The sequence below is a fragment of the Bufo gargarizans genome, chromosome 3, assembly GCF_014858855.1.
Source record: "Bufo gargarizans isolate SCDJY-AF-19 chromosome 3, ASM1485885v1, whole genome shotgun sequence".
Classification (NCBI taxonomy): Eukaryota; Metazoa; Chordata; class Amphibia; order Anura; family Bufonidae; genus Bufo; species Bufo gargarizans.
In genome coordinates this window covers 156,192,620-156,220,411 of record NC_058082.1, presented here as the reverse complement: position 1 = coordinate 156,220,411, position 27,792 = coordinate 156,192,620, and positions in this window count along the sequence as shown.

The window sequence follows — 27,792 nt, the reverse complement described above, 5'->3', positions numbered from 1 at the left end:
AAACTTTTTTTCTTTTCTAGATCTGAGGCTCTGTTCCTTAACCCCTTAAGGACACATGACGTACCGGTACGGCATGTTTCCCGAGTCCTTAAGGACACATAACGTACCGGTACGTCATGGCTTTAAATAGCGATGCCGGCGCCGCGGGGGTTAATCGGAACGGGACGCCGGCTGAAATCATTCAGCCGGCATCCTGTAACAATGCAGGGGGGGGTCATTTGACCCCCCCGCATCGACGATCGCAGAAAACCGCAGGTCAATTCAGACCTGCGGTTTTCTGCGTTTCCGGTCCATTCGGGTGTCCTGTGACCCGATGAACCGGAAAAAGACTGCGATCGGTGGCGTAATTTTACACCACCAATCGCAGTCCGAGGATTTGCAGAGGCGGAGCTGGCCCTGGTGCTGAACGCCGCTGTCCAGGGTGCTGATTGGTGCAGGGGAGAGAGGCGCGAGATTCAAACTTCCTGCGCTCCTCTCTCCCCTCCTCTTCCTGTCCAGCACCCTGACCGTGCAGCATCGTCCAGCACCAGCTCCTGTGTCCCCCTAATCGCCATCCATCACCCTCCTGCACCCATCGCCACCCAGGTAGGTTAGGGTCAGTGAGGGAGAGGCACCTTTAGGCAGGGATAGAAGGGAAAAGTTAGAAAAAAAAAAAGCACATTTATTCCAAACTTTTTTTTTTCAGCTACCAGACCCCAGACCCCCCTGCCACTTGCCCCACGTTCCTTTTGTCATCCGCATCCTCCTCATCATCATCGGATGACGATGAGCCACCAAGGCAGCGGAGACGCCGCCAGGCGGAGCCAGGGGCCACACATGCTAGGGATCCTGTGGCCCACCCTAGTACGAGCCGCCCTGGGGTTCGTACTGGTTTCCCGGCCCACCAAATAAGTTCACCGGAGCCCCCTGCCGATGAACTTAGCTGGTGTCCCCCAGTGGACTTTGAGCCTGAGATTCCGGATTTCGCTGGCAATCCTGGAATCCAGATTCCCACAGTGGGGTTTACTGAAATATACTTTTTTAGTTTTTTTTTCAGTAACCCACTGGTGAATCTGATGGTGGAGCAGACGAATCTGTACGCCCAACAGTTCGTCGCTCAAAACCCGGGCTCATTTTTGGCTAGACCCGGTGGCTGGACGCCGGTCAGTGCAGCCGAGATGAGGACATTTTGGGGCCTCGTGCTGCATATGGGTCTAGTGCAAAAACCCAGTGTCAGGCTGTACTGGAGTGGGGACGTCCTATACCAGACCCCACTGTACAGTACGGCCATGACACGCTCCAGGTTTGAGGCCATCCGGAAATGTCTGCATTATTCCGATAATGCAGCATGTCCCCCCCGAAGTGATCCTGCCTATGACCGGCTGTACAAGATACGGCCGGTCATCGATCACTTTGGGGCCACATTTCAGCAGGCCTACGTACCTGGAAGGGAGGTCGCGGTTGATGAGTCTCTCGTTGCGTTCAAGGGGAGACTCAGTTTCCGCCAATACATTCCCACAAAGCGGGCGAGGTATGGCGTGAAGCTATACAAAATTTGTGAGAGTACCTCAGGGTACACTTACAAATTTCGTGTGTACGAGGGGCGAGATTCCCGGATTCAACCACCAGAATGTCCCCCCACTCTGGGTGTTACCGGGAAACTCGTGTGGGACCTTATGTACCCACTGCTGGATAAGGGTTACCACTTGTACGTGGACAACTTTTATACCAGCATTCCCTTGTTCAGGTCCCTTGCCGCCAGATCCACGTTCGCTTGTGGGACCGTGCGGAAAAATCAACGCGGCCTCCCTGCCCACCCCCTCCAGGTACCTATCCCCAGGGGTGAGACCCGTGCACTTACCAGTGGAAACCTGTTGCTGGTCAGGTATAAGGACAAGAGGGATGTCCTTATGCTGTCCACAATCCACGGTAACAGCACCACCCCAGTCTCTGTGCGAGGTACCACGGCAACGGTCCTCAAGCCCGATTGTATCGTCGACTACAATCGGTATATGGGAGGAGTTGATCTCTCTGATCAAGTCCTCAAGCCATATAATGCCATGCGCAAAACCCGGGCATGGTACAAAAAAGTTGCGGTCTACATGGTGCAGGTTGCCATGTACAACTCTTTTGTACTATCCCGAAGCGCTGGCAGCACAGGGACATTCCTCCAATTCTATGAGGCAGTCCTCAAAGACCTGATCTTTTCGGACCGGGAAAGAGCAGGCCGGAGTACCTCGGGAACTGGAGGCGCCCGGATCGTCCCTGGCCAACACTTTCCAGGTGTGGTCCCCCATACTGGAAAGAAGGGACGAACCCAAAAAAGATGCAGAGTGTGTCACAAGAGGGGGATACGGAAGGACACCACTACTCAGTGTGACACTTGCCCCGATCATCCGGGCCTCTGCGTTATCGATTGCTTCAGGGAGTATCACACTTCCATGGAGTACTAAATTTTTATAATCTCCAACAGTCCCCTAGAGAACATAAAACACTATGTCTCTCAGACTTTGGAGACACAGAAACAATTTTTTTTCCCCAAAAAAATATTAGTTTTAGTGCAGGCATCCTCAAACTGCGGCCCTCCAGATGTTGTAAAACTATAACTCCCAGCATGCCCAGACAACCTACAGCCATCAGCAGGGCATGGTGGGAATTGTAGTTTTACAACATCTGGAGGGCCGCAGTTTTAGGATGCCTGCTTAGTGTCTCCAAAGTCTGAGAGCCATACATATTGGGCATCGTCGCGTGCGTAAAAGTCGTCGCTATAAAAATAACATTTGACCAAACCCCTCGGATGAACGGTGTTAAAAATATAAAATAAAAACGGTGCCAAAACACCCATTTTTGGGCAAAATTTCCATTTGAATCCTTTTTTTCCAGTAATAAAGCAAGGGTTAACAGCCAAAAAAAACTCAATATTTATGGCCCTGATTCTGTAGTTTGCAGAAACACCCCATATGTGGTCGTAAATGGCTATATAGCCGCACGGCAGGGCATAGAACGAAGGGAACTCCATATGGTTTCTGGAAGGCAGATTTTGATGGACAGTTTTTTTTTTTGACACCATGTCCCATTAGAAGCCCCCCCTGATGTAGCCTAGACTAGAAACTCCAAAAAAGTGACCCCATCTAAGAAACTACACCCCTCAAGGTATTCAAAAGTTACTTTATAAACTTTGTTAACCCTTTAGGTGTTCCACAAAACTAAATAGCAAATGTAGAAAAATTTTAGAATTTTATTTTTTTGTTACCTTGCCTCAAAAAAGTGTAATATAGAGCAACCAAAAATCATATTTACCCCTAAAATAGTACCAAAACAACAACCACCTTATCCCATAGTTTCCTAGATGGGGTCACTTTTATGGAGTTTCTACTCTAGGGGTGCATCAGGGGGCTTGAAAGGGTACATGGTGTAAATAAACCAGTCCAGCAAAATCTGCCTTCCAAAAACCGTATGGCGTTCCCCTTCTTCTATGTCCTGCCGTTTAGCCAAATAGTAGTTTACGACCACATTTGGGGTGTTTCTGCAAACTACAGAATCAGGGCAACCCATTTTGAGTTTTGTTTGGCTGTTAACCCATTTTTTTCAGTAATAAAGTAAGGGTTAAAATGGAAAATTTTCCAAAAAATAGAAATTTCTAAATTGTTTCTCCATCTGCCATTAACTCTTGTGGAACACCTAAAGGGTTAACAAAGTTTGTAAACCCAGTTTTGAATACCTTGAGGGGTGTACTTTCTTAGATGGAGTCACTTTTTTGAAATTTCTATTCTAGGGGTGCAACAGGGGGCTTCAAATGGGACATGGTATAAACAAAACCAGTCCTGCAAAATCTGCCTTCCAAAACCCATATGGCGTTCCCCTCTTTCTACGTGCTCCCGTTTGGCCAAACAGTAGTTTACGACCACATATGGGGTGTTTTTGCAAACTACAGAATCAGGGCAACCCATATTGAGTTTTGTTTGGCTGTTAACCCTTACTTTATTGCTGGAAAAAATGGGTTAAAATGGAAAATTTTCCAAAAAATAGAAATTTCTAAATTGTTTCTCCATCTGCCATTAACTCTTGTGGAACACCTAAAGGGTTAACAAAGTTTGTAAACCCAGTTTTGAATACCTTGAGGGGTGTACTTTCTTAGATGGAGTCACTTTTTTGAAATTTTTATTCTAGGGGTACAACAGGGGGCTTCAAATGGGACATGGTATAAACAAAACCAGTCCTGCCAAATCTGCCTTCCAAAACCCATATGGTGTTCCCCTCCTTCTATGTCCTCCCGTTCGGCCAAACAGTAGTTTACGACCACATATGGGGTGTTTTTGCAAACTACAGAATCAGGGCAACCCATTTTGAGTTTTGTTTGGCAGTTAACCCTTGTTTTACTCCTGGAAAAAATTGATTATATTGGAAAATTTTCCAAAAAATAGAAATTTCTAAATTGTTTCTCCATCTGCCAATAACTCTTGTGGAACACCTAAAGGGTTAACAAAGTTTGTAAACCCAGTTTTGAATACCTTGAGGGGTGTACTTTCTTAGATGGAGTCACTTTTTTGAAATTTCTATTCTAGGGGTGCAACAGGGGGCTTCAAATGGGACATGGTATAAACAAAACCAGTCCTGCCAAATCTGCCTTCCAAAACCCATATGGTGTTCCCCTCCTTCTATGTCCTCCCGTTCGGCCAAACAGTAGTTTACGACCACATATGGGGTGTTTTTGCAAACTACAGAATCAGGGCAACCCATTTTGAGTTTTGTTTGGCAGTTAACCCTTGTTTTACTCCTGGAAAAAATTGATTATATTGGAAAATTTTCCAAAAAATAGAAATTTCTAAATTGTTTCTCCATCTGCCAATAACTCTTGTGGAACACCTAAAGGGTTAACAAAGTTTGTAAACCCAGTTTTGAATACCTTGAGGGGTGTACTTTCTTAGATGGAGTCACTTTTTTGAAATTTCTATTCTAGGGGTGCAACAGGGGGCTTCAAATGGGACATGGTATAAACAAAACCAGTCCTGCAAAATCTGCCTTCCAAAACCCATATGGCGTTCCCCTCCTTCTATGTCCTCCCGTTCGGCCAAACAGTAGTTTACGACCACATATGGGGTGTTTCTGCAACTACAGAATCAGGGCAACCCATTTTGAGTTTTGTTTGGCAGTTAACCCTTGTTTTTTTCCAGGAAAAAATTGATTATATTGGAAAATTTTCCAAAAAATCTAAATTCTAAAAATGTATGTCCATTTGCCATGAAGTGTTGTGGAAGACCTAAAGGGTTAACAAAGTTTGTAAAAACAGTTTTGAATACCTTGAGGGGTGTAGTTTCTAGAATGGGGTCATTTTTGGGTGGTTTCTATTATGTAAGCCTCACAAAGTGACTTCAAACCTGAACTGGTCCATAAAAAGTGGGATTTTGAAGATTTCTGAAAATTTCAAAATTTGCTTCTAAACTTCTAAGCCTTGTAACATCCCCAAAAAATAAAATATCATTCCCAAAATGCTACAAACATGAAGTAGACATATGGGGAATGTAAAGTCATCACAATTTTTGGGGGTATTACTATGTATTACAGAAGTAGAGAAACTGAAACTTTGAAATTTGCAAATTTTTCAAAATTTTTGGTAAATATGGTATTTTTTTATGCAAAAAAATTAACTTTTTTGACCCAATTTTAGCAGTGTCATGAAGTACAATATGCGACGAAAAAACAATCTCAGAACGGCCTGGGTAAGTCAAAGCGTTTTAAAGTTATCAGCACTTAAAGTGACAGTGGTCAGATTTGCAAAAAATGGCCTGGTCCTTAAGGTGAAATAGGGCTGTGTCCTTAAGGGGTTAATAATGATACGTTTTCTTATTGCCTGATTGGAGTCGGGAAGGAATTTTTTTCCCCTTAAGTGGGGAAAATTGGCTTGTACCTCACAGTTTTTTTTGCCTTCCTCTGGATCAACTTGCAGGATAACAGGCTGAACTGGATGGACAAATGTCTTTTTTTGGCCTTATATACTGTGTTACTATAAATGAACATTCAATGCACGTGCAACAGCTCTGGTAGACATTCCTGCAGTCAGCATGCCAATTGAACACTCCCTCAAACGTTGCGACATCTGAGGCATTGGGCTATGTGATCAAACTGCACATTTCAGAGTGTATTTTTATTGTGGGCAGTCTAAGGCACGCTTGTGCAATATTCATGCTGTCTAATCAGCACCTTGATATGCCACACCTGTGAGATGGGATGGATTATCTCGGCAAAGGAGAAGTGCTCACTAACACAGATTTAGGGTCCATTCACACGTCCGTTGTTTCTTTCCTGATCTGTTCCGTTTTTTGCTCGCGGCCTGGCTTCATCCACATTGTACAACCACAGCATTTATGCTGGGCAATTGTGGGGAGCTTGGCTGTGAGCTGAATTATATCATCCCCAGACCGTGTTCACACCATAGTCAGAGCAGTGGTTAGGACCCCTTGCCATGCTGAGAAACCGTGACGTGGTGCATGTGGGCTCCGATATCTCCATGACTGGAACATATTGGCAAAAGTCTCAGCTTTTAATACCTTTACTTATGTCTTGCCAGCATAGTCAGTGTTATATCTGTTTGGTGCATTCTCTCTGTGTGTTCTCTATGATTGCTACATTCTGTGTAGTTTGCTCTTGTGGTGCATGTGGACCGCGTCGATATCCTCCATTGTATGCATATTTTGCTGGGGTTAGTCGATCACTGCGGTCCACATGCGGTCGGGCTGCTCCCCTAACTAAAGACACGCTACAGTGTCATGGGCTGAGCAGCTCCTCCAGAATTGCCACTAAATTTTTTTGTTTTTCATTTTCTGTCCTGTACCCATTCATTTTCAATGGGTCCTGAAAAAAAATCAGACATTGAGCTGTCCGATTTTTTTCAGGACCCATTGAAAATGAATGGGTACAGATCTGGTCCAGATCTGTTCCGCAAAAAATAGAACAGATCAGGAAAGAAACAACGGACGTGTGAATGGACCCTAAGACAGATTTGTGAACAATATTTGAGAGTAATGGGTCTTTTGTGTATGTAGAAAATGTTTCAGATCTTTGAGTTCACCTTATGCAAAATGGGAAAATGGGAGCAAAACCGAAAGTGTTGCATTTATATTTTTGCTCAGTGTATATATATACAGGTCCTTCTAAAAAAATTAGCATATTGTGATAAAGTTCATTATTTTCTGTAATGTACTGATAAACATTAGACTTTCATATATTTTAGATTCATTACACACCAACTGAAGTAGTTCAAGCCTTTTATTGTTTTAATATTGATGATTTTGGCATACAGCTCATGAAAACCCAAATTTCCTATCTAAAAAAATTTGCATATCATGAAAAGGTTCTCTAAACGAGCTATTAACCTAATCATCTGAATCAACTAATTAACTCTAAACACCTGCAAAAGATTCCTGAGGCTTTTAAAAACTCCCAGCCTGGTTCATTACTCAAAACCACAATCATGGGTAAGACTGCCGACCTGACTGCTGTCCAGAAGGCCATCATTGACACCCTCAAGCAAGAGGGTAAGACACAGAAAGAAATTTCTGAACGAATAGGCTGTTCCCCGAGTGCTGTATCAAGGCACCTCAGTGGGAAGGACCTGTAAATGCAGGGGAAAAAGACGGGAAAGTTGTCTCCTATGGGAAAAATGCATCTGACATGTTGAGGAGCCAACCTGGTCATTCCTTCAGACAGCATCTATCGCCAGGCGAACATTAGGATACCACCATATGTATGAGACAATTGGCCAATCCTGACAAAATTTGAGGGTTTGTCTTACCTTACACTTACATTTATGGATACTGTGAGGATTTGCCCTGGTAGACAGGCTTGCGGACGCAGTATAGAGGCAACTACAGCATCTTTAACTTAAAGAGGACCTTTCACCAGTATACAAACTAAAAACTAACTCTATCTGTGGGCAGCCTGGCTATGAGCTGTGCGCTGCGATTGGCCAGTGCTGCAGCAAGGGACATGCCTCCTACAAAAAATCAGTTCAGTACAACAGATGGAGCTGAGACACCGGAGCCTATACCGGGCAAACGGAGCGGCGCCCAGGCATACTAGTATGTGCAGGGGGACCCCTGGGCGCCGCTCTGCCCACAGATAGAGTTAGTTTTTAGTTTGTATACTAGTGAAAGGTCCTCTTTAAACAGTTCGGTTTTTGTTCACACATAAGGATAAGCAAAACAAAAAGTCAGTTTCAAGGTAAACAGTCATCTTGAGTCTGGTGTTTGTTCACACCATGCAGCAATGCAGAAGTCCTTGGACATAGCAGAAACCACCTGCTCTCACGACAACAAGTTAGCAGGGCTTTACCCATGCACAAACTCCCAGGTCCCAACACAGAGACTGACAAAGCTTTACTGTCAGAGAGGAGTAAATTCCTACCACCTGACAGTGCTGCCTGTGTTTTATAGCCCAAACCAAGACCCGACCTGAAACATGAGAAGCAGCCACCCACCCTACACTTTGGCTGCTCCCAGTAAGAGCCAGCTAAACCATGTCAGCCTGCACTAGCTGCCGCTGACACATGAAATTACCGTCCCTTACCTCACCGAGGCCAGGAATCTCAGTGACACAAACTTTCCGTCAATGACAGACCTTTGCGCCTTCCTACAGTACCTTATGTAGTACAATTTGAAAAAGAGTCTCTATGACAGTGATGATAAACCTTTTAGAGACAGAGTGCCCAAACTGCAACCCAAAATCCACTTATTTATCACAAAGTGCCAACACGGCAATACTACAGTCCAATATAATAAATCTTCCATGTACTTAATAATTTAGCCTACATTCAGTGCGCTGCCTGTGCTGTTCATAGTGCACCCTGCACTTATAAATGGTAGGAAAAGTCTAAGGTATATTGGTACACCATAGACTTTTTCTAGGGTGTAAGAACCCATTAAAACTTTTTTTCTTTTGTAGAGCTGAGACTCTGTTCCTGAGTAATGATACTTTTTCTTAATATGCAGCTTAGGTATTTGCAATGAGAGCGTCACTATTGCTCTTGTTGCATCCAAGCTCCACTCCTTTCTTATCTCGTCTGATTAGGCAGGTAACAGATGTGCTGCAGAGAGGGGAGTTAGGGAAAGAGAGTGGTGACCCATAACTCACCTAGCACTGGCACCTGACGTCCCTGACGGGCTGCTAACCCATATGACAATCATGTGCCTCGTCCCTGGCTTACACTCAAATAAGGTCTAGGTAGTGAGTAGGGCAGTGGGAAAAGACAAGCAACAGAAACACCATGAACAATCCCCGAAGGAGACAACAAACAGGAGACAACAACAGGAGTGATCCGGAGATCCAACAGCACCAGTTCCAACACCTCGACAGCAACTCCAACTCCACCAGAGGTCATAATAGAAAATCTGAAAAGAAGTTCTATATCTGGCAACAAGGGAAGCAGAAAGGAAGAATATATAGTAGCTGGGAGTGGCTGACAGAGAACAGCTGAAAGGAAAAGCTACAGATTCCTAAATGGGATAAAAAGGGTTGCAAACCTGAGCAGGAAAACCTGGACCGAAATCCATTCCCACTACTAGGTCATGGAGCGATCTCTTGAAACCGAGCAAGTAGGACTTCCGGTTCCGGCGCCTCTATGTAAAGAGGCGAGAAGAGAGAACTCCGTCTCCCCGGACTCTAACAGCGGGTGTAGCCGAGACCCGGGGCTTCATCACCCCGATTATTTACCTCCCCGAGATAACGGGAGGTTGATGGAGAAATTTGTGGTGCGCAGTGGCACCCCGCTGACCAGTTCACCTCTCCTGCTGCGTGACCTGTCGGAGCTCCAGAGGGGCAAGATGGCCAACGCTAAGAAGAGATGGAAGAACTACCACATACCCAGCCGGACGGCGCGCAACAGATTGGTGGTCTGGAATCCTCCTGTAAAGAAATGGCCATAGCGGTGGCAAAATTGCTGGCACCGTACATAAAGGCCACCCTGGAGGCCACCATAGCACCCTCCTTACAGCAGCTGCAAGCCACGGTGACCCAACATACAGCGCAGGTACAAGACCTGGAGCAAAGAATGGGCATTATGGAAGACGAGCTGGACAAAGCTCATACCCAGCTCAGGGAAACCTTGCATTCTAATAAGGCGCTCCGGGACAAAGTCGAGGACTTAGAGAACAGGTCCCGCAGAAGCAACCTGCGTATTCTTGGCCTGCCGGAAAATATTCCAGCACACCAGTTAGCCCGCATATGCTCTGACGAACTGCCACAAGCGCTGGGCCTTCAGATCCCAGCAACGGTCGAGGGGGCACACAGAATTGGCCCACCGCAAGATAACATGGAGGCCGAACCACCGAGGAGGCCCAGAACAACAATAGTGAAATACCTCAAATATGCGGATAAGGAGGCCATATTGCACAAATATAGACGGCTAAAACAGCCGCTCAAATTGCGTGGTCACCAGATCTAATTTTTGGGGACTATTCCATGGAAGTTTCCAAGAAGACGAGAGCTTTCTCCCAAATATGTACCTAGCTAGTCCACAAGAAGATAAAATTTGCGCTGATTTACCCAGCGATACTGAGAGTTTTCAGGAAAGATGGCAGAGTGGACACTTTCCACACACCCATGGATGCAGCGGACGCCTTGGAAAACTGCGATTCACCAAGTGATCTAATCATGGAGTCGCTTAGTGGAAGAAACATACCGCCACGAGGAAGCCACTTGGAGAATAGGCGTAACAAGCGGTCATCAGTGTCACCTGCAGTTTCTCCGAGACGAAGGGGAGATCCTGGCTCCAGCACGGAATGGGGATAACTGCACAGTATCGTATGAGAGTCATGGGGAACAGTGACTGCAGAAAGTTATAATGGAGCGAGCGGCTCACGTGCGGAAAGGACTATGTAAGAAATAATTTACATGTGCTGAATATGTTTAGTGGAGGGGGGAGAGGTTGTCAAGTTTATTTCCATGAATATGTTCATGTCCGGGGAGGGAAAGGCGTTAGCTGAGGAAAATGTTTGAGAAGAAGGACTCTGGGCAGAGGAACTGCAGCGATCCAGCCCAGGTCGAGGCGAAAAAAGGGAAGTCCAATGAAGTATTGACTTGCTGGGTGAACACTCTCAAGTCTTTCAGAGAAGAATATGTTCATATGTTCACGTGGGGAATGTTGGGGGGGGGAATGTGTTAGCAGTTTTATATGATGTCATGACTTACAATACCACTCACTGGGCTTTCTGAATCACCACCTATTGAGAAATTGAGAATCAGCCTCCCACAGGCACCTCTTTTCCGATATCATTTATCCAGTTTAAATTATGAAATTGGTTTCTTGGAATGTAAGAGGGTTGAGATCCCCTCATAAAAGGATTATGGTCTTGCGCCACCTCAAGAAATTACATGCCGATATAGCTTTGATACAGGAAACACACCTGGGGAGGCTGATTTTTGGCGCATGCAACGCATATGGGTGGGACAAATATACGGTTCCCCTTCAGACGGGAGGAAAGCAGGGGTTATGATCTTAATACACAAGAAGCTTAGATGTGATGTTTTATCGACTGACAGAGATGATAGGGGCAGACTACTGAAAATTGTTCTGGATACGGATGTAGGCAGGCTGACACTGTTTAATGTATATGGACCCAATTCTTTGCAACCCAGTTTTTTTTCTGAGCTGGAATTGAAAGTCCTACAGGAGGGTCTAGGAAACACGATATTGATGGGAGACCTGAACGCAGTCCATAATATCCAGGAGGACTGCAGGCGGGGGGTTGCTGCAAATTTACAGCGACGGGGAGAGAATGACACTTGAGCCCTTTTTGCAGTCCACGACCCTGATAGATATATGGAGGCATTTGAACCCAACGGAACGGGAGTTTACCCATTTCTCTCCTGCTCATCGGTCTTGGTCTAGAATAGACTACGCAGTAATCTCGGGGGGAGTACAGAGAGCAGAGATACTGGATATGTTAATATCCAACCATGCCCCGGTATCACTATCTCTATTGGAGAATATACCTAAAGGTACAGACTACATATGGCGCATGCCTAGCTATTTAGCCACGGGTAAGGAATTTCTCCTTCAATTAAAGGGGTGGTGGTGGGATTTTGTAACTACCAATGGGGAGCACCAAGATAACCACACCCTATTTTGGGACACGGCCAAAGCAGTAATTAGGGGATGAATAATATCGTACATCACGACTAAAAAGAAAAAACTGACTCAAAAATTGGGCGTAGCGACAGGGGAGGTAAGGAGTAAATACACGGCCTTCCTAGCCAACCCAACGGAACTTAATAAAACTCAATGGGTCACAGCTAAACACAATTATGATTTTTATGTGGAACAGAGTACAAGACTGACCATGGACCATAAGACGGCACATTTATTTAAATTTGGAAACAAGGCAGGAAAGATGTTATCTAACTTAGCTAAGCCCTGGGCACCTAGCGCCAATATTTGACGCATAGTAGGTACATCAGGAAATAGGATTTCAGACCCAAAGGGAATAGTGGATTGTTTTGGGCAATTTTATGCTACCTTGTACAGTCAAACAGAATATGATAGCAGCAGAGCTGAGGAACTATTATCTAAAACCTCACTCCCATGCCTCACAGAAGAAATGCGAACCCATCTTAAAGTGCAAATTACGGAAGATGAGGTCAAAGCTACTATAAAATCACTTACAAATGGGAAAGCCCCGGGCCCAGATGGGTTCAGAGCGGACTTTTATAAAGGACTCAAAGAGGAAATTACCCCCTTTCTAACTTCATTGTTCAATAACTGCCTGGAAGGACGGGGTATCATGCCGTCTGGAAACTTAGCACATATCAAACTTATCCCTAAGCGAGGCAAAGATGTAGAACAGCCTGCCTCATACCGGTCAATCTCCTTGATAAATCAGGACCTTAAAATATTGACCAAGCTGCTAACTAATAGATTGGCGCAATATATGCCGCATCTTATAGGGGCACACCAAGTGGGATTTATAAAAGGTAGGGCGGCGGGGACAAATATCCGTTCGGTCTTGGTTGCGCAGGATTATATCCATCATAGCCCTAAGCACCTTGGAGGGAGCCCTGCCTGGTTATCTGTTGATGCGGAAAAGGCATTTGACACTGTGAACTGGAACTGGCTATGGAGATCCATGACTGCCTTTGGTATAGAGGGATCTTTCAAAACATTGGTAGAGAGTATATACCAAGCTCCACAAGCTCAGGTCAGCACACCTGGCTTTTTTTCGAGCTCTTTTCGGCTTGGCAGAGGGACGAGGCAGGGCTGCACTCTATCCCCCCTTCTTTTTAATCTGGCCCTGGAACCACTAGTGCAACACCTGATCCAATCTGACATCTTTAAACGGATCCGGATAGGAAAGAACTCAAATTAATTTGCTTTGCTGACGATATACTTTTATTTATAGATTCCCCGCACCTTCACCTTCACCTTCAAAAGATCCTAGACACTTGAATATTTTGGGGGGACCACGGGATATAAAATAAATGTTACCAAGAGCCAATTGTTATACCTAGATAAGAGGGGACCGCAAACTCAACTACAACAAAACTTATGTGGAGTGGAAGTGGTACCACACTATTTGACCTATTTAGGCATTAAAATAGGACGGAGCCCATCTTCTCTATATAAGCTAAATTATGATCCCTTAATTAGAAAGCTAGAGGGGGAGCTGGAAAAATGGACCAAATTACCCCTTTCACTCTTTGGCAGAGCTCACCTCTTGAAAATGGTGAGTTTTGCAAGACTACTCTATCCTATCCAGACGATACCCCTTTTGTTAACGCATATCGACGTTAATAGGATCCAGCGAGCATTTGTGCGTTTCATTTGGCAGGGTAAGCGACCTAGAATCGCATATGACAAACTGTGCCTCACCAAATGGGAGGGTGGACTTCAGATGCCGTCCATCAGAAGATATAATTTAGCCTCCTTGTTTAGGCACGCTAGGGACTGGTTGAAAGGGACCTTGCATTTTTCTAATACCCCCCTGGAAAGTGAATTGGTAGCACCTTGGGATTTAATAGCTCTTTTTACACACCAGAGTGAGAGACCTCCCTATGCCGCTCAGCTATGTAGTGCTGAGGGATATCCTGGCCGCATGGCGGAATATACGAAAGTTATATAGACTACCCATGTATATTACCTTATATATGCCATTATGGACTCTCCCCACATTCCAGGAAGGCAGGCGATCAAGCCTATTCCAGCTGTGGAAGCGTAAAGGAATACTCACATTACAGCACCTATTGTGCGACGGGGGTACTAAACTCCTCACATGGCCCGCTGATCAATCTAAATACCAGATTCCTGCCTCCCATTTTTTGTTGTACAAGCAAATACATTCCTACTGTGTGGCCCAATCAGTGAAATTAGGTGACTCTGAGAGATTAACTTGGTTCGGAGCCCTGGTGGGAACTCAGGACTTCTCGTTATCGGATCTCTATAGGAGAATGCAGAACATTCTTTCTACTTCATTAGGTGAGACAGTATATAAGAGGTGGGAGGAGGAATTAGGAGGCGACACAGTCACTTCCATGTTGAGAGAAGGGATGGAGAGAGTGAGACAAGCGATAGCCAGTGAAACGTGGAGGGAGATGCACTTTAGGATACTACACAAGGCAACGTACGCCTTTGATTGCCCCAATTTAAAGCCTTTATGGGAGGAAACCGTCGAATATATCCAGCAGGTATGGGGGATAAAGCCACAGTTGACGCCTCTACACTGCATTTTCCACTACATACCACTAGATGACAAAGGCTAAATATCACACTCAACTCAAGTTAAGGGCATCCATTTGTTCCTTCTGGCAGTTACAAAGACCATACTCAGGCACTGGATATACCCCAAGGTTCCCACACTTCAGGAGGCGATGGGGGCGATGAAATATATTATGTACTTAGATAGACTGGAGGTGGAACATAGCAAAGAAAGGTCTGCAAAACTATTTTTCAGTACATGGAAAAAGTTTATTGTGCATTCGCTGACAATAGAAGAAAAAACAGAGGTAGTCACGCCCTTCGTGCACACACGATGGTACCTAGAAGGGAAATTGAAGGGGACGTTAGACGGATTAGAGGTAATCTAGGGCCTAAAAGTGGGGGACGCTAATATATGGCACCGATCAGTACTTTATGCTATAATAACTTGGAAGTAAATTGCCCGAAAGTACTTCTGGTTTACATTGTCATGACATTGTAAGTTGGGAAACAGTTGGGGGGGGGGGGGGGGGGGGGGGGTCTCTATAAAAGAAAATGGAAAATTCGGAAATATCTTCATATGTGTCAAATGTGCTTAAATTTTACCTTTGTCGCTCATGCCTGCATGCATGAGTAATGCATGTGATGTATTGACTGTACATTGCTCATCTTTCCGAAATAAAAATTGTTTTAAAAAAAAATAAACGAGCAAGTAGCCACCCGCATGCGACCTTCTGACCCCAGGCACAACAGGGTCAGCGATAGGTCGTGACACCTTCGTGACATTTCTGTGGCCGGTCATTCCCTCTCTGCTTTCCCAATGCCTGGCCCTATCAATCAAAGCCGCCAGGGAGGGGCTGGCCACAAAAAGGAGTGGAGCCTGAGTGCAACAAGAGTGGTGGTGATGTCTTCATTGCACCAAAGGCCTGGTATGAATGGCTAGTTAATCTGATTCATATCTCTCTTACCTGCCAAGCATAAAAATGTGTGCATGAAAACTGTATCTGCAAATCATAATGATTAAAATGTCTGAACAGCATCTATGTATATATATATATATATATATATATATATATATATATTCACCGAATGAAGAGGCAGCACTTCCAGTTATTGGTGATAGGGTGACGACCCCAAACTTTATTCCCAGCAACGTTTCGGCCTTCTTACTGAGGCCTTTGTCAAGCTACAACAGTGCTAAAATGTGGGATCTATATACCCACAATTCATTACAAAATCAGTGCAATCAGTGAAATCAAATGTTAACAATTAAGTCACATGACCATCAAACATCATAATATCACATGACTATATATGTGCATATCTTGTTTATATCAAACAATAAAACTATCATAAAAACATAATGTGGCATCAATCCATAATGTGGGACTTACATCATAAATATCATATGTCTTATATACGGTGAACAGATATATAGTGTTCCAGAACATTATATCCAGCATCCAATATAACTTAAGTGATCAAAAGTGCTCTAACCATTAAGAGTTAAAATCATCAATTCATTGTACAGCTGTATCGTATTACATATTAAAAACTGGTGGGATCAACCGTCATGGAGTAGCCAAGTGTGCCTGCTTCAGCGTCTCCCCTTCTGCCCGGCGCATGCGCCGCACCGTCCCTGGAGCGCAATGTCGCCCAGTGGAACGCATCGCAAGTACAACGGCCCCGGGGGCAGGGAAAGGGAGGACGCACGCCCGGATCGCATCACCAGGCGTCTAGGGGGCGTGTCAGTGGCCATGGTGACGATATGGATAACAATCCTAGAGGAGAGCGAGACAGTGACACTCCGCACAATCAGCAACCGACCATTGAGAAAACATGTAGATGTGTCCAATGGGGGCCACCACCAAATCATCGGTATAAAACTGAAGCGGTGCATTCCCCTAAGTCCACATCAACACTGTCAACATTAACTTATATGCAGATACAATGGGGGGAATCCTTCCCATCTCCCTGCATTATTAGTTTGATATACATAGAGACACCGTCTGGCATATAGATTCAAGGCCAGGGTTCGCTTATAATATCTTCTTAGAAAGAAAATCAATGTAGGTCGTATTTCCAAGACGTGCGGTGTGTGACTTGTCATCGTTGCCCCTCCTAAACATCAACCAATGGTCACCATCAAGCCTGTGCACTGGGGTAGTCCATATACGGTCAGGTCCAATCGTAAGACAAAGGATCATCTCTTTTTCATGTTTCTATCTGTAGATATAAAGAGAGTATATGAGTAAACTCCTACTACACTCTATAAAAATAGCACTGCTGTATATCCTCCTCACTTAGCTAGATAAACAGTGTCGCCTCCACGCCTGGTGAGCAAATATCACATTACCTATCCACATAGTTCCCATCTGCACTCAGCATTAAGACCTCCGGGCCTAAAAGTACATAGCTTGTGTATCCACATAATCTCACGCTGTTTCAACTTCTTCTCCCTGTTGCCTCCCCTTTTAAGTGGGGGGATATAATCAATCACCCTAAACTTAAGGTCCTTTTCCCTGTGTCCAGCCTCAACAAAATGTTTAGGCACCGGGAGGTCCCTTCGTTTTTGGCGAATGGAATACCTGTGATAGTTCATTCTCGTCTTAACGTCACAGGTAGTCTCCCCAACGTACAGGAGACTACAAGGTCATGACAACAGATAGACGACGAACTAACTATCACAGGTCAGGTAGTGCCTGATTTCAAACACCTTGTGAGTGGCTGGGTGCGTAAATGTATCTCCCTTTAGCATATAACTGCAGTTTACACAGTTCAGACATGGATAGCATCCATATTTTCTACGGCCTATATATGTCTGGACTGTGGTTTTATCACCTGCCACCTCTGCTTTAACCAATTTGTCTCGCAGACTCTCAGTTCTCCTGTAAGACATTAATGGGGGCATCGTAAATTCATTAACATGACCAAAATTACTATTTAGTATAGGCCAATGTTTCTTAATGGCCTTAGCCATCCGGTCACTGCCCTCTGTGTAGGTAGAAATAAATGGTATTCTGGCTTGGTCTATCACTTCCTTGGGATTACTAGACTCTAAATTGTCCAGATGTTTTTGGACTAGTTTCTTTGGATACCCTCTATTTAAAAACTTATCAGCCATCTCTGACAATCTTTTGTCTTTCAATTCTGGGTCCTTCACTATACGTTGGATACGAAGAAACTGACTCCATGGTAAAGATCTTACCATGGGCCGCGGATGGCAGCTTTCAAATCTTAGAAGCTTATTGCAATCCGTCAGCTTAAAGGGAACCTGTCACCAGGATTTTGGGTATAGAGCTGAGGACATGGGTTGCTAGATGGCCGCTAGCACATCCGCAAAACCCAGTCCCCATAGCTCTGTGTGCTTTTATTGTGTAAAAAAAACGATTTGATACATATGCAAATTTACATAAAAGAGTCATATCTTACTTGTGTGACCAGAGAAGAGTCATATTTTCAAGCTCTGACTCATCTCTGGTTAATTTGCATATGTATCAAATCGGTTTTTATACACAATAAAAGCACACAGAGCTATAGGGACTGGATATTGCGGATGTGCTAGTGGCTATCTAGCAATCCATGTACTCAGCTCTATACACAAAATTCCGGTGACAGGTTCCCTTTAATGAAAAGGTCTGTCACCAACCTAGTATCCTGCTTCATCACCATAGTGTAAAAAAATTGGACCTGCTCGGTGGAGTGCGTCAGAGTAAACTGGATTTCTGGATCCATATTGTTCAGGAATACGTGGAATTGGGCCAGTTCGTCTTCAGTGCCCTCCCAGATGACGAACACGTCATCTATGTATCTCCACCACCCCAGCACATGGCTGAAGTGGTGGGACACATAGACGTGCTCAGTCTCCAGGCCGGCCATGAAGATATTGGCGTACGTGGGCGCCATATTAGACCCCATTGCAGTTCCACACAGTTGAAGGTAGTAGCCATTTTGGAAAGCAAAGTAGTTGTATCAGAGCACCACACCGAGCAGGTCAATTATGAACTCCTTACATTCATCAGTATATTGTGTTGCAACCAAACACTTTCTGACAGCCTCCACACCCCTATCATGGTTGATAGAGGTGTAGAGGCTGACCACATCAAACGACGCCAATATGGTCATAGGCGTTATAATCACACCGGCAATTTTATCGAGAAAATGACCAGTGTCCTGAATGTAGGACTTAGCTGAACTGGCAAACTGTCGAAGGGTTTTGTCAAAAAAAATCGCCACATTGGAGAATACTGACTCCCTCCCGGAAACTATAGGTCTCCCCGGGGGGTTACACATGCTCTTATGGATTTTTGGTAGCACGTACATCAATGGTGTCTTAGGATGTGGGACCAGTAAAAAATTGTATAGAGACTCATCAATCAGACCCCCTGTTTTAGCTCCATCTAATACCCTGGTGATGATTTTAATCACCTCAAATTTTGGGTCATGATTAAGACGTCTGTATACAAGGGTATCCCCCAATTGTCTCTGTATCTCTGAGACATATCAGGCGGTGTCCATTACAACAACGGCTCCCCCCTTATCAGCGGGTTTCACAGTGAGAGAGCCGTTGTTGCATAGCTCACCCAAAGCCTGTATCTCAGCAGATGTCATTTTTGGGTGCTTCAGACCACCACTTTGTAGGGTGTTCTTTAGCCCCTCAATCTCAACCCTCACTGCATTGATGTACGTGTCAATAGCTGGACATTTAATCTGCAGCGTGAAATCACTTTTCAGGTGCAAACCAACACCGTGAAGAGAGAGTTCACAACCCTTTGCTTCATTCCTATTGATCAACTGTTTGTCAGCAAACCACACTTTCAACTTAATATTCCTAAAGAATTTTTGTAGATCTACCTCAAGCTGTATATCTGCTGCGCGGCATGTTCAGCCAAAATTAATTGTTTTAATTTAATTCGACAATATAAAACTGAATTTCCACAGTGGCCAAAACTGGGGCCTGCTCTTTTATCTCTGTTTTATATAATTTATTGTAATGTTGCAGAGTGGCATGTAATTAATCACGAAGTTCATTATTCTTTCATAATGTGTTACATAAACAGTAGTAGAACTTAACGCTAACAACCATGTACCAAACTACAAGGTTCACAAACAATCAACTCTGCTTCAATGTGATTATGAAAAAATAAAATTGCTCCAGCAGTAATGTTATAAGTAGGGATGAGCGAATTTCATATTGTGAAGTTCGTGTGCGGGTTTGTGTTGTGGTATTTGCTGAATTGCGTTATGGATTCCGTTACACGGACCATAACGCAATTCCATGATGGAATGTATAACTTAATGACTCTAAAGCATGCATTATGGAATTCCTCTCCTGCATAATGTAAACCGGACGGATCTTTTATGCAGGCCATAGACTTCTATTATGACGGAATTAATAACGGAATGCCTCTAAAGGCATTCCGTTATGCATTCCATCATGGAATTGCATTATGGTCAGTGGTAACGGAATCCACAACGCAATGCAGTAAATACCACAACACAAACCCAAACTTGAACTTCAAAATATGAAATTCGCTCATCCCTAGTTACAAGTAATGTAAATTCTATTCCTTTCAACCCATTTAGCAGTAAATGCATTTGCAAACATTTTATACCACATATAATTCAGTGAACTATGAAAGTGCACTATTCATAAAGTAATATTTAGTGCTGTAGATTTATGACTTCAAAGCTGAAAAGGAACCTGACACCATGAAATGTAATGCAATCTGCAGCACGGACATTTTCCACCGCATTTATCTGTCACCATAAAGTACAGTGTACATGAGCATGTACAGAGCAGGAGGATTCATTTATTTAATTCCCTTATATAGAACTGGCATATTCTACAGAGCTTTACAGGCATTATCATCACTTGCTGTCCCCAGTTGAGCTCACAATCTAATCTCCCTCTCAGTATGTCTTTGAAGTATGGGAGAGACCTGGAGTAAATCCACCCAAAAACAGGGAGAACAAATAAACTCCATGCAGATATTGTCATTGATTGGACTTGAACCCAGGATCTCAGTGCTTCAAGACACCAATGCTAACCAGTGAGCGATGTTGGAGAGATTACTTGATATAAAGTTTAATGAAAAATGATCCAACAAAATGTCTTATTTATTATTTTACATCTATGTTCATTCTGATCTTAAGAGTCATGTGGGCAGTCTTAGTAAATGTTAAAAATCCCTGTATGAGTGTGAATAGAGAGATAACTGTCAATGATTACGACCACCTACATGACTCCTAAGATTAGAAATGAGCACAGATTTAAATGAATAATTTAAAGTTTTGACAAATAATTTCCCATAAAACTATTGTTACAGCATACAAGGGAATGCTCCAAACTCCCGAACAGAACCTGATGAAAAGATGCTAGCAGACGAATAGGAAACGCACCCAAGCGGCTTACACTCCAAGCAATCAGTCTCTAACAGCATACAGTGAATCCCCCCAAGAACGAGACGAGGATTCGCGTTGAGGGTCAATCAGTGGTCAGCCAGAGCTGTGTGTTTATTGTTCTTATATAACATTGTTACACATTAGTAGTGATGTCCCCAACTATTTGCCGGCGAATAGTTCCCGGCGAACATAGCTTGTTCCCGTTCGCCGCTGCGGGCGAACATATGCGATGTTCGGTCCGCCCCCTATTCATCATCATTGAGTAAACTTTGACCCTGTACCTCACAGTCAGCAGAAACATACCAGCCAATCAGCAGTAGACCCTCCCTCCCAGACCCTCCCACCTCCTGGACAGCATGCATTTTAGATTCATTCGGAAACTGCATTCACAGTGAGAGGAGGGAGAGTGTAGCTGCTGCTGATTCAAAAGGGAAAGCATTAGCTAGGGCATTGTTCTGTGTCCACAGACTCATTTGCTATAAGGACAGCATCCTGACAGCACCCCAAAAAGCCCTTTTCAGGGCTGGTACATCAGTGTGCTTTTTATATATATATATATATATATATATATATTGCAGTTGCCTGGCTGCCCGTGTGTGAGAGGCTGCAGGCTCAGTCACAGACAGCACGTGCACACCATTCATACAGGGTGTGACAAAAAATACCTTGCAGATAAAAAAAAAATTCTATTTAATATTTGTAATTGCATTTGCAAGCCCGTGTGTGTCAGGCCCACACAGACTGTATTGTGGCCACTGGCTAGTGGCTAGGCCTCCACTCATACCGTTACAGGGCGTCATTCACTCAAATACCTTGCAGATAAAAAAATTCTATAAAAAAAATTCTATAAAAAAAATTTCGGTGATATAATCACATTTGCAAATTGCAAGGCCGTGTATGTCAGGCCCACACAGACTGTATTGTGGCCACTGGCTAGGCCTCCACTTATACCGTTAGGGTGTCATTCACTCAAATACCTTTCAGATAAAAAAAATTCTATTAAAATGTTTCTGTGATATAATCACATTTGCAAATTGCAAGCCCGTGTGTGTGTGAGGCCCACACAGACTGTATTGTGGCCACTGGCTAGGCCTCCACTTATACCGTTAGGGTGTCATTCACTCAAATACCTTTCAGATAAAAAAAATTCTATTAAAATGTTTCTGTGATATAATCACATTTGCAAATTGCAAGCCCGTGTGTGTGTGAGGCCCACACAGACTGTATTGTGGCCACTGGCTAGGCCTCCACTCATACTATTACAGGGTATCATTCACTCAAATACCTTGCAGATAAAAACAATTCTATAAAAAGAATTCTGTGATATAATCACATTTGCAAATTGCAAGCCCGTGTGTGTCAGGGCCACACAGACTGTATTGTGGCCACTGGCTAGTGGCTAGGCCTCCACTCATACCGTTACAGGGTGTCATTCACTCAAATACCTTGCAGATAAAAAAGATTCTATACAAAATTTTCTGTGATATTATCACATTTGCAAATTGCAAGCCCGTGTGTGTCAGGCCCACAAAGACTGTATTGTGGCCACTGGCTAGTGGCTAGGCCTCCACTCATACCGTTACAGGATGTCATTCACTCAAATACCTTGCAGATAAAAGAAATTCTATTAAAATGTTTCTGTGATATAATCACATTTGCAAATTGCAAGGCCGTGTGTGTCAGGCCCACACAGACTGTACTGTGCCCACTGCCCACAACTTATGGAGGGTGGCACAGTACCTTGCACGCATAGTACCACTTATCTAAAAAAAAAGACAGGCAGAGGCAGGCCACCCCGCAGGGGCCGTCATGGTGCTGTGATTTCTACTGGCCCTGGAATAATGCCCAGTGTTCAGAGGCCACATACCCTGAACCCAAAAAATTCTGAGAAAATAGTTGACTGGCTTACACAGGACACCCAATCTTCAACAGCTTCCGCTAAGAACCTTAACGCACCATCCTCCTCCAGCTCAGCTTTGGTCACCTTCTCTCAAGTTACCAATCTCCTGCCCGCCGCCACCACCACCACCACTACCACCACAGCCACCACAGCCGCTTCACTTGATCCCTCAGAGGGTTATTTACACATCAGTTGGATGAAATTAGTGATGCACACCCATTATTGCCAGGGGATGTAGATAACAGGGATATGTCTCAGTCAGGCAGCATTACACACATGGATGTACAGTGTGATGATGATGTTGTACCTGCTGCTGCTTCCTTTGCTGAGGTGTCAGATACAAGTGAAGTGGTTGATGATGACGATGTGTCCGTGGATGCCACGTGGGTGCCTGCTCAAAGAGAAGAAGAAGAGGGGGAAAGTTCAGAAGGGGAGACAGAGAGAAGGAGGACACAAGTTGGAAGCAGGGGGAGGTCATCGCAAGGAGCTAGTGGCACAGTCAGACAGCATGTATCGGCACCCGGGGTCAGCCAGACAGCACGCCAATCAACGCATGCTGTTGCCACCACCAGAATGCCGTCATTGCAAAGCTCAGCAGTGTGGCATTTTTTTTGTGTGTCTGCCTCTGACAACAGCGATGCCATTTGCAACCTGTGCCAAAAGAAACTGAGTCGTGGGAAATCCAACACCCACCTAGGTACAACTGCTTTGTGAAGGCACATGATCGCACATCACAAACGCCTATGGGATCAACACATGATGACGAGTAGAAGCAGCACACAAGCTCAAAGCCACCATCCTCCTCCTGGTCCAGCATCTTCAGCCACGTCAACCACTGCTATCCTCCTGGCCCCCTCTCAACCACCCGCCACTCCGCCTCTCACCTTCAGCAGTTCCATCTTATCTGCCCACAGTCAGGTGTCTGTAAAGGAAATGTTTGAGCGTAAGATGCCAATGTCACAGTCACCCCCTTGCCCGGCGTCTGACAGCTGGCATGACAGAACTCTTAGCCCGCCAGCTTTTACCATACCAGCTGGTGGAGTCTGAGGCCTTCAAAAAATTTGTCGCTATTGGGACACCACAGTGGAAGGTACCTGGACGAATTTTTTTTTCAAACGTTTGACTAACAAAAGGCCTGATGACATGCCTTGGCCTCAAAATGGTCCCCACGCTGCTGTATTTAATGTCTGCATACCGGATGACTTTCGTGAATTCTCCGCCACCAACTAGAGTTCAAGCCGCAATGTTTTAGTCACCTTTCTGCCTGGAAAACATCAATTTTTCCGGCCGCTGCTACAGTAGCGGCTGCAACAATACCTATTTTTTCAGGCATGTGAACGTGTCTAATTTTTCTGGCCTCTAGTGCTGCACTGTGGCTGCAAAAACAAAACAAAAAAGGCACATACATGTGTCAATTCCCCTTCGTGATCGGTACCTTGTTGTTGTGAAGGGGCTTGCGTATCACAATGAAGCGATCATCACCTCTATGAGTGTGTTGGCAATGTTACCACACCCCAGATAAGGCCGTTGCTTCATTATGATCAGACTAAAAGCGATCGGCTGGATAATTTTTCATAGAAAAAACATTATTTTTCTTTTATTTTTTTAAAGTTGTATGGATTTTTAATACATAAAATAAACTATTCAGAGACTTTATTATGATTTTGTTATTAGAAATAATGCAGACAATTAAAAAAATCCCCATCAATCCCAATACAAAGCAAGTACAGAGCTCAGAACAAAATTATTTCAGAATGTCGTTAATTCGACAATGATTAATCAATTCGACACACGTCCCCAGATAGGGGACGTAACGGGGATTAAACTGATGAGAATAGTGCTACAGAAAATACCACTCATATCGGGTGTGACAGTAAATTGCACGGCACAGACGCAGTGACCGTGGCATGGATTCAAAGAAAGGGGAGGGAGTCAGCGTTTTTTTAACCATCTCCCCGTTCAAAAAATCTATTTAATAAATGGACCCCAGATTGGGGACGTCACGTAACAGGGATTAAACTGATGAGAATAGTACTACAGAAAATACCACTCATATCGGGTGTGACAGTAAATTGCACGGCACAGACGCAGTGACCGTGGCGTGGATTCAAACAAAGGGGAGGGAGCCCTTGGTGTTGTTCGTGGCTGGATGGAGGAAGAAACCTTCAATGACATCAACGGGACATGGCTAGCTTGGTATCCAACCTTGTGCAAATGGGAAGTTTGCTGTTGTTTGCGGTGCATTAAAAGGGGAGTTTGGTCTGTCAATGTCTGTGAAGCGGGCGTAACCCTTACACTACCTGATCGATACAACATCATACCTGATCGTATACACACACTGGATGTTTTAAACCACGTTGTTCAAAAAATTTTGGATTGTTAGGTGATTTATGCCCTTTATGGATTAAAATCCAACTCTGCATCAACTATGTAATTTTCCATGGGAGTTTTTGCCATGGATCCCCCTCCGGCATGCCACAGTCCAGGTGTTACTCCCCTTGAAACAACTTTTCCATCACTACTGTGGCTAGAAAGAGTCCCTGTGGGTTTTAAAATTCGCCTGCCTATTGAAGTCAATGGCGGTTCGCCCTGTTCGCCCGTTCACGTTCGCCAACTAGGTACAGAAAATACCTCTATTCACAACAGCAAAACTACACAAAAATACATAACTCCTGAACAGAACCCCCACATTCAACTTATCCCCAGATGGCTTGGATCTGAGCGCTCAATATATCCGAACAGCGCTCAGATGCCACAAACACAGTCAAATTTCTATGGGGTTTAAGTTTAGCATGGGCTTATGAGAGGGCCCATAATCCTGGGGCAAGAGGCTGGCAACCAACCTTCTCCAATGCAATGTGGCGAGATTGGTCTTGTCACATCTCTCCCCTTTTCCAACCAGACTAACAGGGTATCTGACTTCCTGCCAGTCAGTGCCCTTGTTAGTCCAGCAGCCCACCCACAAAACAGAAACAGCAGTACAGCCCACCCATAATAAATGGTTACTACACCTGAACAAGGGCGAAACCTCTCCAGGTGCCTCACTACGGCTGTGTGGGAGACTGGTAGACTGCCTTGGTGGGTTGCTGAGTGGGCAGAGACCAACGGTACTCTGTCATTTTGCCAACGCTACCACGGAAGGAGCCTGGTTGGAGCCTGGTTGTTGGAGGGGGATACCGACTGTCTCCTCTTTAGATACACAGCTCTGCTGTTGTAGGGAGAGACCGACTGTCTCCCCTTTAGATAGACCACCATGCTGCTGTGGGGGGAGACCGACTGTCTCCCCTTTGGCTAAACAGCCCTGTTTTTGGGGGACAGGACCGACTGTCCCTACCCCCTGTGCTGTGAGTGCAGAGACCACGGTCCCATCTGCACTGTTGTGGGGCTTACTGTCTCCCCCTGGTACGTTAAGCTGCTGCTGGGGAGAGGGGTTAACAATCTCCTCTCCTATTCATGCTTCCAGCCGCTGGGGAGGGCGAACGACCGTCTCCGCTCCCAATACAGTGTCCTGCTGCTGGGCAAAGGAGACTGGGCTCTCTATTCCCTGTAGGACACTCTGCCGCTGGGGGATAGGACCGACTGTCTCTGCCCCTATAACTCAGCCTGCCGCTGGGGAATGGAGACTGGGCTCCCAATTCCCTTCAGAACCGGTGGAGAGACCTTGGTCCTACCTCCACCGGCTACCTGGGGTGGGAGGACAAAGCTCTCCTCTCCCAATAAAACACTCTGCTGCCAGGGGACAGGACCGACTGTCTCCCAAGACTGGGCTCCCAATTCCCTGCAGAACCGGTGGAGAAACCTCGTTCCCACCTCCACCGGCCACCTGGGGTTCTTCCCAGTAAATATCCACAATATCTGCCCAGCTGAATGGGTCTGCATCCGGGTCTGTCATCTTGCTGTCCTGCTGAGCCTTCCCAATGGAGTGGAAGAGATCTCGGTAGTCCAGCTCCAGTTCCCACTGCAGGGTTTCTAGGTAAGCCAGGTATTTATCTACCTCATGGGGGTCATCTCAATCCTGCCTAGCCTCCCTCTCATAGAAAATTTCCTGAAGTCTGGACTGTGCAGGGCTCCCGAAGTCAGGCTCTGCAAAGGACTCCCATAACAAGCCAGGACTATCAAACTCCTCTTCCTCTGGCTTGTCATGCTCAGCTGTCCAGGGTCTATACTGTGCCATATACCACCAGAGCGCCTGGTAGGCATCCTCCAGCCATAGCTCCTGCCATACCCAGTGCTCTAGTTCCTTCACCCATTCCTCCAGGGGCTGCTCTCCCAGGAAGGGCATCCGCAAGGCCACTTGCTTCTGCAATCGCTGCTCTTCACTGGGGAGACTCTCGCCTCGCTGTTATTGTACATTATCCAGGGCCTGGTACCAGATCCCTTTCCTTAATGCATCCCGGCCATCCATGTCTTTCTCATCGTATGCCACTGCTGGTTCCATCCTGCTGCTGTCAGGGTCGCTGTACTCGGACATGCGTTGCCCTCAAATTGTAATTCCAGGGAATGATGTTTCTTTGTAGCTGTCCTTCTGGGCTGTGAGAACGATCCTGCCACTTGCCACCAATTGTTACGGCATACAAGGGAATGCTCCAAACTCCTGAACAGAACCTCACGATTAGCTGCTAGCAGACGAATAGGAAATACACCCAAGCGGCTCACACTCCTAGCAATCAGTCTCTAACAGCATACAGCGAATCCCCCCAAGAACGAGACGAGGCTCCGTGTTGATGGTCAAGCAGTGGTCAGCCAGAGCTGTGTGTTTATTGTTCTTATACAACATTGTTACACATTAGTATCACCCACAGGGTTTTGTAAGAAATCCAGTAAA